Genomic DNA, 16,889 nt, shown 5'->3' with positions numbered 1-16,889 from the left:
TCGAGTTGTGGGTAATGTATTATGGGTCTCCAGTACCAGACAACTTAGCACGTGATACAATATGGAAAGGGAATATCGTGATACTAAAAGAGGCAGCCAAATATGCAACTAAATAGTGTTTTTATTTAGTCGGCGACCGCTTTCAGAGTGTGCCCACTCTCAAACCAATCTACGTACGAAAATCAAAATTACTATATATCCAAACTAGTTTATATTAAATACTAGTGTAAAACGTAAATGGATAGCATACCGCAACCAGCACATACCACTGATTTGCAAGTAAGATGCCCGTTCAAAATAGCAGTGAATAAAGTGGGTGCATACGTGTATGGTCCTATAGCTAGTGTTCGTTAACAAATGATACTGGTCATGTCGGAAACTACTAGGAAGCCTAGGAGAGGTGGCGCCCTCTTCGGACCGTGATTCTTTTATTTCCAGAAAGGTTGTTTCCATACGTGTTCACAATCTTAAAAACAAGCAACGTACAAAATGATTGCATAACATATGTGACACATACATATGCTTTGTTAGTGTACACATCTTCAACTTACAGATCCAGAGAGGGTAATATCTATATGCTATAAGGGATGAAAAAATCAGTGCATTATAGAACGACAAGCAGCATTGCTACAGTGTAGCCTACATAGCGTTACCTTATCGTAGCACAATTGCGGCAAAGACCTTTTCCCCATCTGCTCCTATTCCTCGAACATATCCGCATACTCTGCACCTCCCACCGCCTTAATCCCCCTCACCCCCTGGTTGCTCCTCTCCTCTCCCATCCCCGCCCTCTGCCACGCCTTCACTATTGTCTCCCCCCTACCCTTCACCTCTACCCCCTTCGTCTCCTTTCCCAAGGTGGCTTCCGTCAACTCCCCCTCCCGGATGATGCCCTCTCTCCCTCCACTTATTCCTCCTATCAACTCGAATCCTCACCGCCCCCTCCTTTCCTCTGTCCTTTCCCTGGGCTCCCCCTTACCCCCTTCCATCCTGTTTTTTCCCCGCCTAACCTTTCCCTGCCTCCCTTCTCCCCCCCCCCCCCCACAAGTCCTTTTGTATTCCCCTCCTCTGCCTTTCCCCACTCCCTGTTGTTTCTGCCCAGCATCCCCCCCCCCCCCGTCTTATGGGTCTTCGTCCTTCATCGGCTCCTTTCCCCCCCTCCACCCCGTCGTTTTTCCTCTCCTTCCCCTCTTTTTCTTTCCCATCATCTGTCCAGGTTCCCCCCGACTGCCCTCGGCTGTGGTATGTCATATTTGCCAACATTTAGTGCAGTGGGCAATGGTCCTGCTGTAGTGGATACACCGGTTCCCGTCAGATCACCGAAGTTAAGCGCTGTCGGGCGTGGCTGTCACTTGGATGGGTGACCATCCGAGCCGCCATGTGCTGTTGCCCTTTTTTGGGGTGCACTCCGCCTCATGATGCCAACTGAGGAGCTACTCGACCGAATACTAGCGGCTCCGGTCAAGGAAAACCATCATAACGACCGGGAGTGCGGTGTGCTGACCACACGCCCCTCCTATCCCCATCCTCAGCTGCGGATGATTCGGCGGTCAGATGGTCCCAATGGGCCACTTGTGGCCTGAACACGGAGTGCTTTTAGTGCAGTGTTCAACTGACTGTTCAGTGCTGTTCGTCTTTCCAAAGTGTTGAACAGAAATCATGCTGTCGCTGATTGTGAATTTTATGTCTCTTACGAACAGAAACCAGACTGCCGCCATGTTTATTAATTGTCTGTCTGTTATTTTACCTGTCAGCTTCATATGTATTTTATTAGCATCAGTCATTTGTTCTATGTTTTAAGTGCCACCATGTTACCATTTAAGTCTCCGATTTTATCGCCTGCTTTTATTATGTATTATCTTCATCTTTTTGCAACAACTTCTGTAGGCTGAAGAGCAGCATACTAAGCTGCTACCAGCCCGCCACCTTCGGGGGGAATCGAAACTCAATAAAGGAGAAATAAAAAGTGGCAAAGACGCCAAACATGAGCATAAACTGCAAACAAATGTTTAGAACTGTTTAGAAAAGTTTTAAAAAAACGTCCCATTAAAATACATCCACAAGCTTAATCATTTTTACTTTTTTTGAAATAAAAATGGACCAGTCTACGTCGTGCATAAAGAAAGATACAACAGTAGGATCACATGCAGAACTAATTAAATAAACAGTAATTACATAAACAATAGCGTCTGGGCAGTCAGTACATTTACCAGGAAGGACCAGGGAAAGGGGGAGGGGGGAGAGTATGGGAAAAAAGGAGGGAGAAAAGAAAAGCGGTGTGGAAAGGATATGGATGAGATAGATGGAATGAAAGGGATCGAAAGGGGGCGGGAAGAACACAGGACGGGTGGCATAGATGGGGGGGGGGGGGGGGGAGGGCATAGGTGGCAAGGGGAAGTCTAGATTGAGGATTGTAGCAAAATAACGACACTTGAGTTAAGAAAGGGAATATTGTTGGGGTGATCATAGTACAGATTAATCGTATGTAAAACATCGTTGTGTGTGTCGGCAGTGGAAGGTATGCAGACGTGAAAAGACCAACGCGAGGCAGGAACGGATGGAGGATGGCCTCTGAATCTTCGAGTCACTGATGACCTTAAAAAAAGCAAAAAGGTATATGGCGGCGAGGTTTGAGGAAGTGCAGCCAGGTGGTTTGGCAGCTGGCATGTACCCAAAACTGGGAGCGTGCCCGCAGGACCGGTAAATGCAGGAACGCTGTCCTGGCCAGCTGGTTCTGCTGCAGACATCTCGTCCCACTGGCGTTGGACAGCAGGTATCGTGCTGAGGGTGGCTCCGGGATCGACATGCTACCGCTACAGGACCGGTTGCAGCCGCCTCACTCCAGGAATGCTGCCAAAGCGGCCTGTAACCGCACTTCTGCGGAATCCGTACTCACTATAAATAAAACAGTCTTCAGCGTAAGTCCTTTTGTTTATTGTACCACTAAGCGTTTCGAGAATTCACACCGTCATCTTCAGGTGGAGGATACGTATTTTTTTCCCGGCCGCGTCCTCTTTTTGAGGCAAGGAAATGTGTCCGTGCGGATTCTATAAAAATCTACAAAATGTATTCTCTTTCGGGATCTGAGAAAAAATGCGAGCGGAATCAGTTGCCCCTGTAATTAATCGTAAATAAAAGCACCTGTAATACTTTTGGCAAGAAACCTATCTGATTTGGAAAGTTAATTTTTGTGCCGTTGGCGATGTCATTAGGTAGTTGTGCGCCCTGTATTAAACCAACATGTTCTGTCTTCCACATTACGCTCTTTGTGTTCTTTCTGCTTGGAAATTGAGGTTAAAGTTGTGTTGTTTATTTGAATAGTGGTATGTCTTTTGCATCTAATTAAGCATCGAAGAAAACACCAAATGCTGAAAGGTTGTTGTTGTTGCGGTCTTCAGTCCTGAGACTGGTTTGATGCAGCTCTCCATGCTACTCTATCCTGTGCAAGCTTCTTCATCTCCCAGTACCTACTGCAACCTACATCCTTATGAATCTGCATAGTATATTCATCTCTTGGTCTCCCTCTACGATTTTTACCCTCCACGCTGCCCTCCAATACAAAATTGGTGATCCCTTGATGCCTCAGAACATGTCCTACCAACCGATCCCTTCTTCTGGTCAAGTTGTGCCACAAACTTCTCTTCTCCCCAGTCCTATTCAATACTTCCTCATTAGTTCTGTGATCTACCCATCTAATCTTCAGCATTCTTCTGTAGCACCACATTTCGAAAGCTTCTATTCTCTTCTCGTCCAAACTATTTATCGTCCATGTTTCACTTCCATACATGGCTACACTCCATACAAATACTTTCAGAAACGACTTGCTGACACTTAAATCTATACTCGATGTTAACAAATTTCTCTTCTTCAGAAACGATTTCCTTGCCATTGCCAGTCTAGATTTTATTTCCTCTCTACTTTGACCATCATCAGTTATTTTGCTCCCCAAATAGCAAAACTCCTTTACTACTTTAAGTGCCTCATTTCCTAATCTAATTTCCTCAGCGTCACCCGGCTTAATTCGACTACATTTCATTATCCTCGTTTTGCTTTTGTTGATGTTCGTCTTATATCCTCCGTTCAAGACACTGTCCATTCCATTCAACTGCTCTTCCAAGTCCTTTGCTGTCTCTGACAGAATTACAATGTCATCGGCAAACCTCGAAGTTTTTATTTCTTCTCCATGGATTTTAATACCTACTCCGAATTTTTCTTTTGTTTCCTTTACTGCTTGCTCAATATACAGATTGAATAACATCGGGGAGAGGCTACAACCCTGTCTTACTCCCTTCCCGACCACTGCTTCCCTTTCATGTCACTCGACTCTTATAACTGCCATCTGGTTTCTGTACAAATTGTAAATAGCCTTTCGCTCCCTGTATTTTACCCCTGCCACCTTTAGAATTTGAAAGAAAGTATTCCAGTCAACACTGTCAAAAGCTTTCTCTAAGTCTACAAATGCTAGAAACGTAGGTTTGCCTTTCCTTAACCTTTCTTCTAAGATAACTCGTAAGGTCAGTATTGCCTCACGTGTTCCAGTGTTTCTACGGAATCCAAACTGATCTTCGCCGAGGTCGGCTTCTACTAGTTTTTCCATTCGTCTGTAAAGAATTCGTGTTAGTATTTTGCAGCTGTGGCTTATTAAACTGATTGTTCGGTAATTTTCACATCTGTCAACACCTGTTTTCTTTGGGATTGGAATTATTATATTCTTCTTGAAGTCTGAGGGTATTTCGCCTGTTTCATACATCCTGCTCACCAGATGGTAGAGTTTTGTAAGGACTGGCTCTCCCAAGGCCGTCAGTAGTTCGAATGGAATGTTGGCTACTCCGGGGACCTTGTTTCGACTCAGGTCTTTCAGTGCTCTGTCAAACTCTTCACGCAATATCATATATCCCATTTCATCTTCATCTACATCCTCTTCCATTTCCATAGTATTGTCCTCAAGTTCATCGCCCTTTTATAGACCCTCTATATACTCCTTCCACCTTTCTGCTTTCCCTTCTTTGCTTAGAACTGGGTTTCGATCTGAGCTCTTGATATTCATACAAGTGGTCCTCTTTTCTCCAAAGGTCTCTTTAATTTTCCTGTAGGCAGTATCTATCTTACCTCTAGTGAGATAAGCCTCTACATCCTTACATTTCTCCTCCAGCCATCCCTGCTTAGCCATTTTGCACTTCCTGTCGATCTCATTTTTGAGACGTTTGTATTCCTTTTTGTCTGCTTCATTTACTGCTGAAAGGTATCAGTTGCTAATAGGAGTGTAGGTATTGTAAGGGTTAATGTAATTGGATCGTATTAATCTAAACGAGTATTTACAGCTATAGACTTTAATACCCTCACGATGCTTTCAGGTGCACAATATAGAAGTGCATGAAAACAGTTCTAAACACGAGATACATCTTTGTGTTAGTGCGGAGTACAGACAGCATTTCACTGTGGCAGGCCAACCGCAAAAGGGGTTATGATTCCTCTGCTGCTGGTGATAAATAGTTTTTCCTTTCCAGAGACAGCACTACTAAACTTAAAAACATAAATAGTAGTAAAAACTGTTCCACATGAAGATGACGGGATGAACCACTGAAACGTGTAGTGTTAAAACAAAAGTGGCTGCCGCAGAGACCTGCGCTAACTATAATTATCAGTTACAGTCCTCATGCTGCCATGAAATTATCACCCTCAGCGATATAAACGTCTGTTGCACCATAAGTCAAGTTGCTATAACACCAAGAAACCGTTGTGGTCATTCTCATCAGTGCTTCTGAAAATACTGATGTCTGTTTTACCAACACACGCTATTTATTTTCACTTTCACGTATCCTAATCGACTATCCGACGTACACTTTTCACTGTGAGTAGCTCTCTATTGTTTCTTCTATATTCTATCCTTCATTTGTCTGCTTGATAATTCCAGCCACCTATAGGCGACGATGACACAGTTGTCTTCACTCCTCGGTGAGTTCGTCTGTATACCTTCATTCTCTGACTCACTCATTTTGACTCTTCTTCCCAGAACACTGTTGGTGTTGCTCTTACTTTCTCATCGGATAAGTCCACAAGTCCAGCTATTTTTGCGCTGAACATCTCTCGGTCTATTTTCTTTGCTGATCCCGCACTTCTCTAGATTCTGATGTACTTATTTCAACCATGCAACTTGTCTCTTTCTGTTCTCTGGTTAAGTTAGCATTTCATTTGCAACCTTTTCTGGTTTTATCCATTTAACGTGTCCATAGGAAGTCAATATAATTTTCTTTATTGGGGCTGACACCATTTCAAATGGTTCAAATGCCTCTGAGCACTATGGGACTTAACTTTTAAGGTCATCAGTCCCTTGGAACTTGGAACTACTTAAACCTAACTAACCTAAGGACATCACACACATCCATGACCGAGGCAGGATTCGAACCTGCGTCTGTAGCGGTCGCGCGGTTCCAGACTGAAGGGCCTAGAACCGCTCGGTCACCCTGGCCGGCGACACCTTTTCAAACTTTTCATATAATTCCTTGTTTGATCTCAAATGAAACATAAACTCATCTGCTATTATTTTTCTGGCCTTAATCTTAAAATTTTCTTTTTTTTTTCTTTCTGAGAATTCGTTCTCTGCTGCAAACAAACATTCAGGTTTAACTACGGAGTTGTGTCTGAGTTTGGTCTGATAAGACAGGGATTTGGATTTGTAATTGTACTGGCATTTTATGAATTCTATCTCCATCCTTCTGGTTCTTTCCTCGACTGCCAATTTTTCATTGATGCTTATCGTGAGAATCTAACCTAGGTATTTGAACTTTCTTTTGATGCGGTCAAGCATTGTATTCACTGTCCACGTTGGATCTTTTTCATATACGTTCACGTCCTCTGTCCCTCCAACAGAATTTTTAAGCCTGTCTTTTATGAGGTTTCTTTTAGGACTTGTGATTGTTTAGTTGCAATTTGGGTGCATAGATCCTGAGAAATCAGTACCCGGAACAACCACCTCTGGCCGTCAGACAGAGCTTGGATGGTGTGTACAGATACAGCTGCCCATGCAGCTTCAACACGATACCACAGTTCATCAAGAGTAGTGACTGGCGTATTGTGACGAGCCAGTTGCCCGGCCACCATTGACCAGACGTTTTCAATTGGTGACAGATCTGGAGAATGTGCTGGCCAGGGCAGCAGTCGAAAATTTTCTGTATACAGAAAGGCCCGTACAGGACGTGCAACATGCGGTTGTGCATTATCCTGATGAAATGTAGGGTTTTGCAGGGATCGAATGAAGGATAGAGCCACGTGTTGTAACACATCTGAAATGTAACGTCCACTGTTCAAAGTGCCGTCAATGCGAAGAAGAGGTGATCGAGATGTGTAACCAATGGCACCTCATACCGCCACGCCGCGTGATACGCCAGTATGGCGATGACGAATACACGCTTCCAATGTGCGTCACCAAACACGGATGCGACCATCATGATGCTGTAAACAGAACCTGGATTCATCCGAAAAAATGACGTTTTCCATTCGTGCACCCAGGTTCGTCGTTGAGTACATCATCGCAGGCGCTCCTGTCTGTGATGTAGCGTCAAGGGTAACTGCAGCCATGGTCTCCGAGCTGATAGTCCATGCTGCTGCAAACGTCATAGAACTGATCGTGCATATGGTTGTTGTCTTGGAAACGTGAGCATCTGTTGACTCAGGGATCCAGACGTGGCAGCACGATCCGTTACAGCCATGTGGATAAGTTGCCTGTCATCTCGACTGCTAGTGATACGAGGTCGTTGGGATCGAGCACGGCGTTCCGTATTAGTCTCCTGAACCCACCGATTCGATATTCTGCTAACATTCATTGAATCTCGACCAACGCGGGCAGCAATGTCGTGATACGATAAACAGCAATCGCGATAGGCTACAATACGACCTTTATCAAAGTCGGAAACGTGATGGTACGCACTTCTCCTCCTTACACGAGGCATCACAACAACGTTTCACCAGGCAACGCCGGTCAAGTGCTGTTTGTGTATGAGAAATCGGTTGGAAACTTTCCTCATGTCAGCACGTTGTAGGTGTCGCCACCGGCGCCAGCTTTGTTTGAATGTTCTGAAAAGCTAGTCTTTTGCATATCACAGCATCTTCTTCCTGTCGGTTAAATTTGGCGTGTGTAGCACGTCATCTTCGTGGTGTAGCAATTCTAATGGCCAGTAGTGTACTTTCGAGCTTAGATCAAAAATTGAATATCATCGACATAAATCAGAAATTCCCGTAGGCATTGAGGTCATAAGAGACTTAGCACAAGCTCGGATTGTGTCGGTGGTGGGAAAGGAAATCGGCCATGCCGTTTCACAGGAACCATCCCGGCATTTGGCTGGAGAAATTTAGGGAATCGCGGAAAATCCGTGAGAATGGCTGGAAGCGGATTTGAACCGGCGTCCTACCGAATGCGTGGCCGGTGTGCTAACCATTGCGGTACCTTGCTCGGTAGTACCAAGCCCTGCGGCACACAATATTTTATCAAGGGTGTTCTGAAACTATTTGTCATATTAATATAAGAAGTGGAGAACATCAAAATGAATATATTTCGTATCGGTTTTTGAAGGCAACTTGTAATGTTCGGGAACATTTTGCTAGTAGTTCTGACGTAAGCTGATGTGCCCATGTCGCTGACTGGGAATGCGCACCAACATTCAAAATTGCTCGGCGTGCGGATGGTTGGCGGTGAGGTGCGCTTGGAAACACATCGATTAATCCGTAAGCAACAGCGAAAATGGAGCGGTTTAGGTACGCTGAAATTGCCGACGTGCGCCTGGTATCCGTGCCTGTGAATGCAAATGGACCAGCTGCACTGAGAGAGTATCAAAAGCGCTTTCACAACAGACAGGTTCCCCAACGCCAAACATTCTGACGTCTACATCGCCTGCTACTTGAAACAGTCACTTCCCCTGAACACATGTATGATACGGATCGGAATCGAACATTACGAACTCCCGAGATGGGAGACGGGAATTCTGCGACCTGTTGAAGACACTCCCTCCACAGCACGCGACGTATCGAACGCATCCTTGGCGTCGGACGTATCCTTATGTGGAATGTGTTACATGACCAGCAGCTTCATCTTTTCCATCTTCAGCGCGTGGCAGCCCGAGCACTGAAGACTTTCCCTAACGCGTGCCGTTCCCACAACGGCTTTTATAAGATACTGTCCCCGGCTCATTTCTGGCCGAGATCCCGTACACCTACGAGGTTTTGTTTATTCTTTCAATATCCACAATTTGCATGTTTGGACACACTTGAATCCACGAGGTATTCGACTTCGGGCTCAACAGTGGCGATTCGGTATTAATGTGTGGGTTGGCATTCTCGGTGATAGGTTGATTGACCATATATTTTTCCATTCCCCCTCAACGGACAGATCTTCGTATAACATGTGTTGCCATAACTGCCGAATTGAGACAAAGAACGTACTGCCAGCATTAGAGCGCCAACCCATTTAGGCATTGCTGTGAAGAGTCATCTGAGACACTTTCAGGATTCGATGGATCGACCGAGGTGGTCCTGTGACCTGATCACCCACGTCACCTGATCCCACGTGTCTGGATTCTCTCCTCTGAGGGCATTTGAAGCGTCTGGTGTATGGATCCGTTGTGGAAACAGGAACAGACCTCGTCGTTATAATTGCCGTCGCTGTCGGTACCATTGCGTACATGCCAGGAATCTTCGAACGAACACGACAGCCAATGGTCCGATGACGTACTGCGTGCATACAAGCCAGTGATCGCGCATTCAAACGTTTCCCGTAAATGTCAAACTACCTGCTGTGTAAATCATCCCTGTCGTCAGAAACTGCCGTCAGGGACCATATGTACCATAAGTACACATCTTTGTTTTGATGCTCTCTATATCCTGCATTAATATGAGCGAATAGTTTAGAAATACCCTGTGTAGTAACTTGAAATTTTTGAACACAACATCCAATGGACTTTCACGTAGTCATTTCAGTTATTGCAGAAAAGAAAAATAGTCAAAGTCCAGAATCTAAAGAAAATTTGGAATTTCTGCTACCGGTACACAACTGTACAACTACCTTCCTTCCTACGTACAAACTGGTTGCGCAGCTACGGCGCTCGTCAACAAGAGCGCTCTATTAGAACTACTAGGAATAAAGCTACCGCGGAAACTAAGCCTCTGTAACCGAAACTACACTTGCGCGCCATCTCTGGAGCGCCGTGTAAACTAGCAGCGGCGCCACGCCACCCGCGGCCAAACACGGCGCGCGCCAGATAACTCGACACCGTGCCGACCTTCAGGGCGCCGCGCCGAGAAGTAAACAACTGCAAGGCGGCGCTGCACGGGACACTCGATCCGCGATCCACAACACAACACGACACTACGCTGACGTGGCCGGTGGAGCGGCTCCAAGTTGGTGCGTGCTTGTCACTGCAGACTGATATCGCACTCGTTTCACAGCGAAAATATTTCTCGTCTTGCAAAACTCAGTATTCGCTCACATGCGAGACAGAGAAAAATGCACTTCTGGTTGTCGAGCGTTATTCTTTTCTCATACTTATTTCTACGATTATGTCGAAAGCTTCTTTTTACTGTTAAATGGTGGACTTGTACTAGGTAGCTGATTTCAAACCTCCGTTGGGCCATCCAGATTTAGCATTCTATAGCGTTTCCCAATCACTTCAATGCCGGAATGGTTTCTTGATCAAGGCCAACACGAATAACTTCCACTTGTCCTTCCCCACAAGTGCTCCGTCTCTAATGACCAGTCCGCAGCTCGTGGTCGTGTGGTAGCGTTCTCGCTTCCCGCGCCGCGGGTTCCCGGGTTCGGTTCCCGGCGAGGTCAGGGATTTTCTCAGCCTCGGGTGTGATGACTGGTTTAAGTAGTTCTAAGTTCTAGGGGACTGATGACCTAAGATGTTAAGTCCCATAGTGCTCAGAGCCATTTGAACCATCTAATGACCAGAATGTTGGTAAGTTGGTAGGTTTGGGGTAGGGGACCAAACAGCGAGGTTTTCGGTCCCATCGGATTAAGGATCGGGAAGGAAATCCGCTGTGCTCGTTCATAAGAACCATCCCGGCATTTATCTGAAGCGATTTAGGGAAGTCACGGAAAACCTAAATCAGATGGCCGGACGCGGGTTTGAACCGTCGTCCTCCCAAATGCGAGTACAGTGCGCTAAACAATGCGCCACTTTTCTCGGAGACCAGACTGTTGATGAAACCTGTAGCTATTTCCTTCTTATGTAATTCTTCCTTCTTGCTTATAAGTGGGTTTACATAGGCCGAGCTCAATAACTGAAGAACTAACTGCGGTCATCAAACGCGATTTCCACAGAAATAGATCCACATTCGATCGTTTGTTCACTCTAACACAAATAACTGAGAAGGATGGGAATCCAAAGTCCACAAACTGTTTCAGGATTTCAAAAAGGCCTATGATAGAACATACCTATGGACACCGTTAAATGTAATGAGGGAATTTGAAATGCCCTCAAAGTTCATTAGGTTATTAAAAACGTGTATAGACGAAACTTTATTGGGTTTAAAGACGCCTATAGAAGAAACTGAAAATTTTAATGACTGAGACAAAGGTTACGCCACTTCACTTGTTTCATTTAACCTCATATTATAGAAGATCGATAAAGAAGTTACTAAAACTAATCCACAAGAGATCCAACTGCAGGTGGTGAACATTACTAGAATCACTTGTATTGTAAATAAAACCGTCTTTTCTTGCTGCATCTGTAATTTATTTTTCTCAGACGCGTTTCACCGGTTTATTACTCTAAGGCATATTCAGTGGGGTAGTTTGTTGGCATCTGTGTTTCCTCTCATCTTATCTGAAAGTCGTACTACCACTTCATTTCCGAAAAATAAGCACAAATTTATGTTCTGAACTTTTTTTCATACTATTCACCATGTTTTTCCTTCTTCTTTGTGGTGCACTATTTACCTTTTGCCACTCGCTATATCTGCTTGCTGCCGCGCGCGATTAGTCGAGCGGTCTACGGCGCTGCAGTCATGGACTGTGCGGCTGGTCCGGCGGAGGTTCGAGTCCTCCCTCGGGCATGGGTGTGTGTCTTCGTACTTATTAAGTAGTGTGTAAGCTTAGGGGCTGATGCCCTTAGCAGTTAAGTCCCGTAAGATTTCACATACATTTTGAACATATCTGTTTGCTCGAAAACTGTGTTTTTGTGTGTTTCTTCCTGTATGGAGGAAACAATATTTACATCTTTAAAAGCACAGTTTTCGAGAACTAGTGACAAAAGAGTAATAGTGCACCACAAAGAAGAAGGAAAAACATGGTGAACAGAGGAAAGAAAAAATTCGGAATATAAAATTGTGCTTATGTTTCGGAAGTGAAGTGGTAGTGCGACCTCCAGATAAGATAAGAGGAAACGCAGATGCCAACAAACTACCCCACTGAATATCCCTTAGAGTAATAAACCGGTGAAACGCGTCTGGGAAAAATAAATTACAGCTGCAGCAAGAAAAGGTGGTTTTATTTACAAAACAAATATTTCTGTTCATAACATGTAAGCTTTCACGGCCGGCGTCTTCATTAATTAAAACTTCCGGGCTGAATTGCCGTGGTCCATATATAAAACTGCATCTCCTTCCTGACGTTTCGTTGCCTACTGCGGACAAAATCTGAGGTGAGTCTGCGACTGGCTGCTAGGCGCTGGAGGTACCGCTTATATAGAGCGCTTAGATGGCGCCACCACTCGTCACGTGCTGTTGACTTTAAAACTATCTCTGGCTAGTGCCATCTCTCTCGATTATAGATAATCGATAGTGACTTCGTAAGTACAGAGCCGACTAGTTTTAATCCTTCTTCTTTTTTATTAAAATTATTTTCGTGCTTGTAGATCTCTATAGCTCCTCTATACATGTGGGTATAATAATGTGAGGTCCTAGTTATCACGTTTGTCTCACTAAGTTTCATTTAGTGATCACCGTCTTTGAAAACGTGTTCCGCTGCAGCTGATTTGTCAATTTGTCCCAATCTATATAAGCGGGACCTCCAGCGGCTAGCAGCCAGTCGCCGACTCACCTCAGAAGATGTTGCCTGCAGCCGGCATCGAAACGTCAGGAAGGAGAAGCAGTTTTATATATGGACCACGGCAATTCAGTCCGGAAGTTTTAATTAATAAATATTTCTGTGCTTTCTGCGGAGGGTGGCCACGCAAACAAACTTATTACTAGACTTCCCTACGCAAATAGTGTAGCACTAAGTAGTTCCAAAACAGAGTTAATCAAAATGATGCAAAATTATTGCACAACTGTTGAGAAAAAAGGATCGTGTGTTAATCATGAAAAGACAGAATATCTGGTCATAATTTAGAAAATTAGAAGTGATGTGTCTTAGAATGGATATTGATTCACTTTCAAGACAATTGACCACCTCAGGTATTTAGGGGTTATTTTTTGGTAACAACAATAAAACGAATGCAGAAATAGACGCTCGTCTAGGAACAGCAAACAAAATACTTTTTTCTTTTATCAAAATCTTAAGAAAAAGATCACCGAGTACTAACTACAAAATTCACTTGTATCAGTCTGCTAATGCATCAGTAACATTACCTACATGTGTACTTTGCAAGAGCTCAGATGGAAACCCAGTTCTAAGCAAAGAAGGGAAAGCAGAAAGGTGGAGGGAGTATATCGAGGGTCTATACAGGGGCGATGTTCTTGAGGACAATATTATGGAAATGGAAGAGCAGGTGGATGAAGATGAAATGGGAGATATGATACTGCGAGAAGAGTTTGACAGAGCACTGAAAGACCTGAGTCGAAACAACATTAGAACTACTGACAGCCAGGGGAGAGCCAGTCCTGACAAATCTCTACCATCTGGTGAACAAGATGTATGAGACAGGCGAAATTCCCTCATACTTCAAGAAGAATATAGTAATTCCAATACCAAAGAAAGCAGGTGTTGACAGATGTGAAAATTACGGAACTGTCAGTTTAATAAGTCACAGCTGCAAAATACTAACGTGAATTCTTTACAGACGAATGGATAAACTGGTAGAAGCCAACATCGGGGAAGATCAGTTTGGATTCCGTAGAAATGTTGGAACACGTGAGGCAATACTGACCCTACGACTTATCTTGGAAGAAAGATTAAGGAAAGGCAAACCTACGTTTCTAGCATTTGTAGACTTAGAGAAAGCTTTTGACATTGTTGACTCGTATACTCTCTTTCAAATTCTGAAGGTGGCAGGGGTAAAATACAGGGAGCGAAAGGCTATTTACAATTTACAAGAGTATAGGAAACAAAAGAAAAGTTCGGAGTAGGTATTAAAATCCATGGAGAAGAAATAAATACTTTGAGGTTCGCCCATGACATTGTAATTCTGTCAGAGACAGCAAAGGACTTGGAAGAGCTGTTGAACGGAATGGGCAGTGTCTTGAAAGGAGGGTATAAGAGGAACATCAACAAAATAATGGAATGTAGTCGAATTAAGTCGGGTGATGATGAGGGAATTAGATTAGGAAATGAGACACTTAAAGTAGTAAAGGAGTTTTGCTAATTGTGGAGCATAATAACTGATGATGGTCGAAGTAGAGAGGATATAAAATGTAGACTGGCAATTGCAAGGAAAGCGTTTATGAAGAAGAGAAATTTGATATCATCGAGTATTGATCTTAGTGACAGGAAGTCATTTCTGAAAGTATTTGTATGGAGTGTAGCCACGTATGGAAGTGAAACATGGACGATTAACTGCTTGGACAAGAAGTTAATAGAAGCTTTCGAAATGCGGTGCTGCAGAATAATGCTGACGATTAGATGGGTAGATCACATAACTCATGAGGAGGTATTGAATAGAATTGGGGAGAAGAGGAGTTTGTGGCACAACTTGACTAGAAGAAGGGATCGGTTGGTAGGATATGTTCTGAGACATCGAGAGATCACAATTTAGTATTGGTGGGTAGCGTTGAGGGTAAAAATCGTAGAGGGAGACCAAGAGATGAATACACTAAGCAGATTGAAAAAGGATGTAGGCTGCAGTAGGTACTGGGAGATGAAGAAGCTTGCACAGGATAGAGTGGCATGGAGAGCTGCATCAAACCAGTCTCAGGACTGAAGACCACGACAACAACAACAACAACAACAACAACAACAACATACTTTGCAGACCACTGTGAAGCGCACGCCAGAGAGTACGTTCCGATGTGGCAGCAATTAGGGTTTCTTCCCGTTCCATTCACGTATGGAGCGCGGGAAGACTGATTGACTGCCTCGGTGCGTGTAGTAATTATGCTGTTTTTGTCTTCAAGATCCCATCTGAGCGATACGTAGGGTGTTGCAGAATATTCCTAGTGTCATCATTTAAGGAATATTCTTGAAACTTTGTTATAGATTAATATTTAGAAAAAAGATGAAGTAAAACTATTTGTTTTCGAAAGAATATAGAAAGAAATTTTTTGTGCGGGTATAGGATGAAAATAAAGAATGGAGGATAAGAAAAAATGAAGGATTAAGAGAACTGTACAAATACCATAACATCATCGAAGTGGTAAAGAAGTTAAGGTTGTACTGGGCTGACCATATAGCAAGGATGAAGGAGAACAGAATAATTAGAATAGCATTCTGTAGAACAATACACGGTACAGGACGAAGAAAAAAACCAGAATTTTGTGGTGTGCACACAGCTAGTATGATCATCAACCCCGAATGGACAAACAGTGCATTCGAGGGTACGAAATTGAAGAGGTTCGTAGAGCAGGAGTGTGGTCGATAAGGCCCTTGCCACATGTAGAGTAAAGTAACATGTGAGAACCAAAATTACTCGTAGTACCCTTCCAACATCAATAAGATTGAACGTGTTCGATAATAATCAACATCTAATTTTTGTTTGAATATGGTATTCCCTCGAGTCAATCGAAAAAGGTACCTTTCGTATGACATTGTCCCCTGACTCAGTGCTAGCATTGTTATTCATTTCATTTTCTTCCAATGAAGTTTCGATACATCGGTCTGTCTGTTTCTCTTAACAGTGTACTAGCGTCCAAATAACACAAGCATATAAACACTTTTACTATCATCATTATTTTTTTTCTATAGTTTATCATGTGCTATAACAGTCTTCGACAGAGGACATGTATAATGAACAACCGTACGCGTAGAAACTTGGGATACAAGAATTACATAGGTTCATTTGTGGGTGAAACAAGTGAGACACTTTGAATAATTCGTCGAGCACTTGGATACTGGATTTCATCTGCTGTGAATGATAAGCTGTACACAATTTTTGTGCTTCCTGCTGTAGAAAGTGTAGACTCAGTATCAGAAGGGACTATCAAGAGTATCAGAAGAGCAAATGGCGAACTATGCACAAGGTCAAAGGAATTGATTTCAAAATGGTATTGTATGATTACAGAAAAATGTTATTCAACAAACTGTGGAAGAAAGACACGAAACAAACAGCGAAACATTTCCATAGATATTTATAAGAACAAGATACCTGCGAAACACCTAGGAAAATGTACTAGCTCTCGCTGACGTGTACAGGCATTTCGAACACTCCATACGTGGATAGAAGGGGAAGCCCCATTACGCACTGTACAATGAAATGTAATATCGTTCATGCAATTTCTACTGATTTGTAAAGTGCCCACGCATACTCTGTTGGCTTTGAGCACTGTGGGATTTAACTTCTATACTCTGTTGAGACAGGTATTCAGACACCTATTTTCATTAGCATTCGAGCTCCGCAAGAGGTGAATCATTATAGTAACAAACACATTGACAACAAATTTCAGACAACGGAAAGATTTTTCTGTTCGCGATGCACAAACTTAAAACAACGTACTTTGATTCAAACAAATCAGAATCTTCCAATGGTGTTGCGCAAGTTGGATTCGAATAGTACTCTCGAGAATGTGCTTATCTGGCTTGAAAT

At 43.5% G+C, this 16,889-nt stretch overlaps 1 protein-coding gene and 1 pseudogene across 1 annotated transcript in view; both read left to right on the top strand.

The window, feature by feature from the left end:
* LOC126334926 (glutamyl aminopeptidase-like) overlaps window positions 1–16,889 on the top strand; it is a 431,383-nt gene that overhangs the window by 76,575 nt on the left and 337,919 nt on the right. The gene's annotated exons all lie outside the window — the stretch shown is intronic.
* Window positions 1,275–1,392, top strand: LOC126337180 (5S ribosomal RNA; annotated as a pseudogene).

Source organism: Schistocerca gregaria, chromosome 2 (genome assembly GCF_023897955.1).
Source record: "Schistocerca gregaria isolate iqSchGreg1 chromosome 2, iqSchGreg1.2, whole genome shotgun sequence".
In the NCBI taxonomy this organism is placed as follows: domain Eukaryota; kingdom Metazoa; phylum Arthropoda; class Insecta; order Orthoptera; family Acrididae; genus Schistocerca; species Schistocerca gregaria.
Note: the sequence above shows the minus strand (reverse complement) of the source record. Positions and strands in the feature narration are given on the sequence as shown.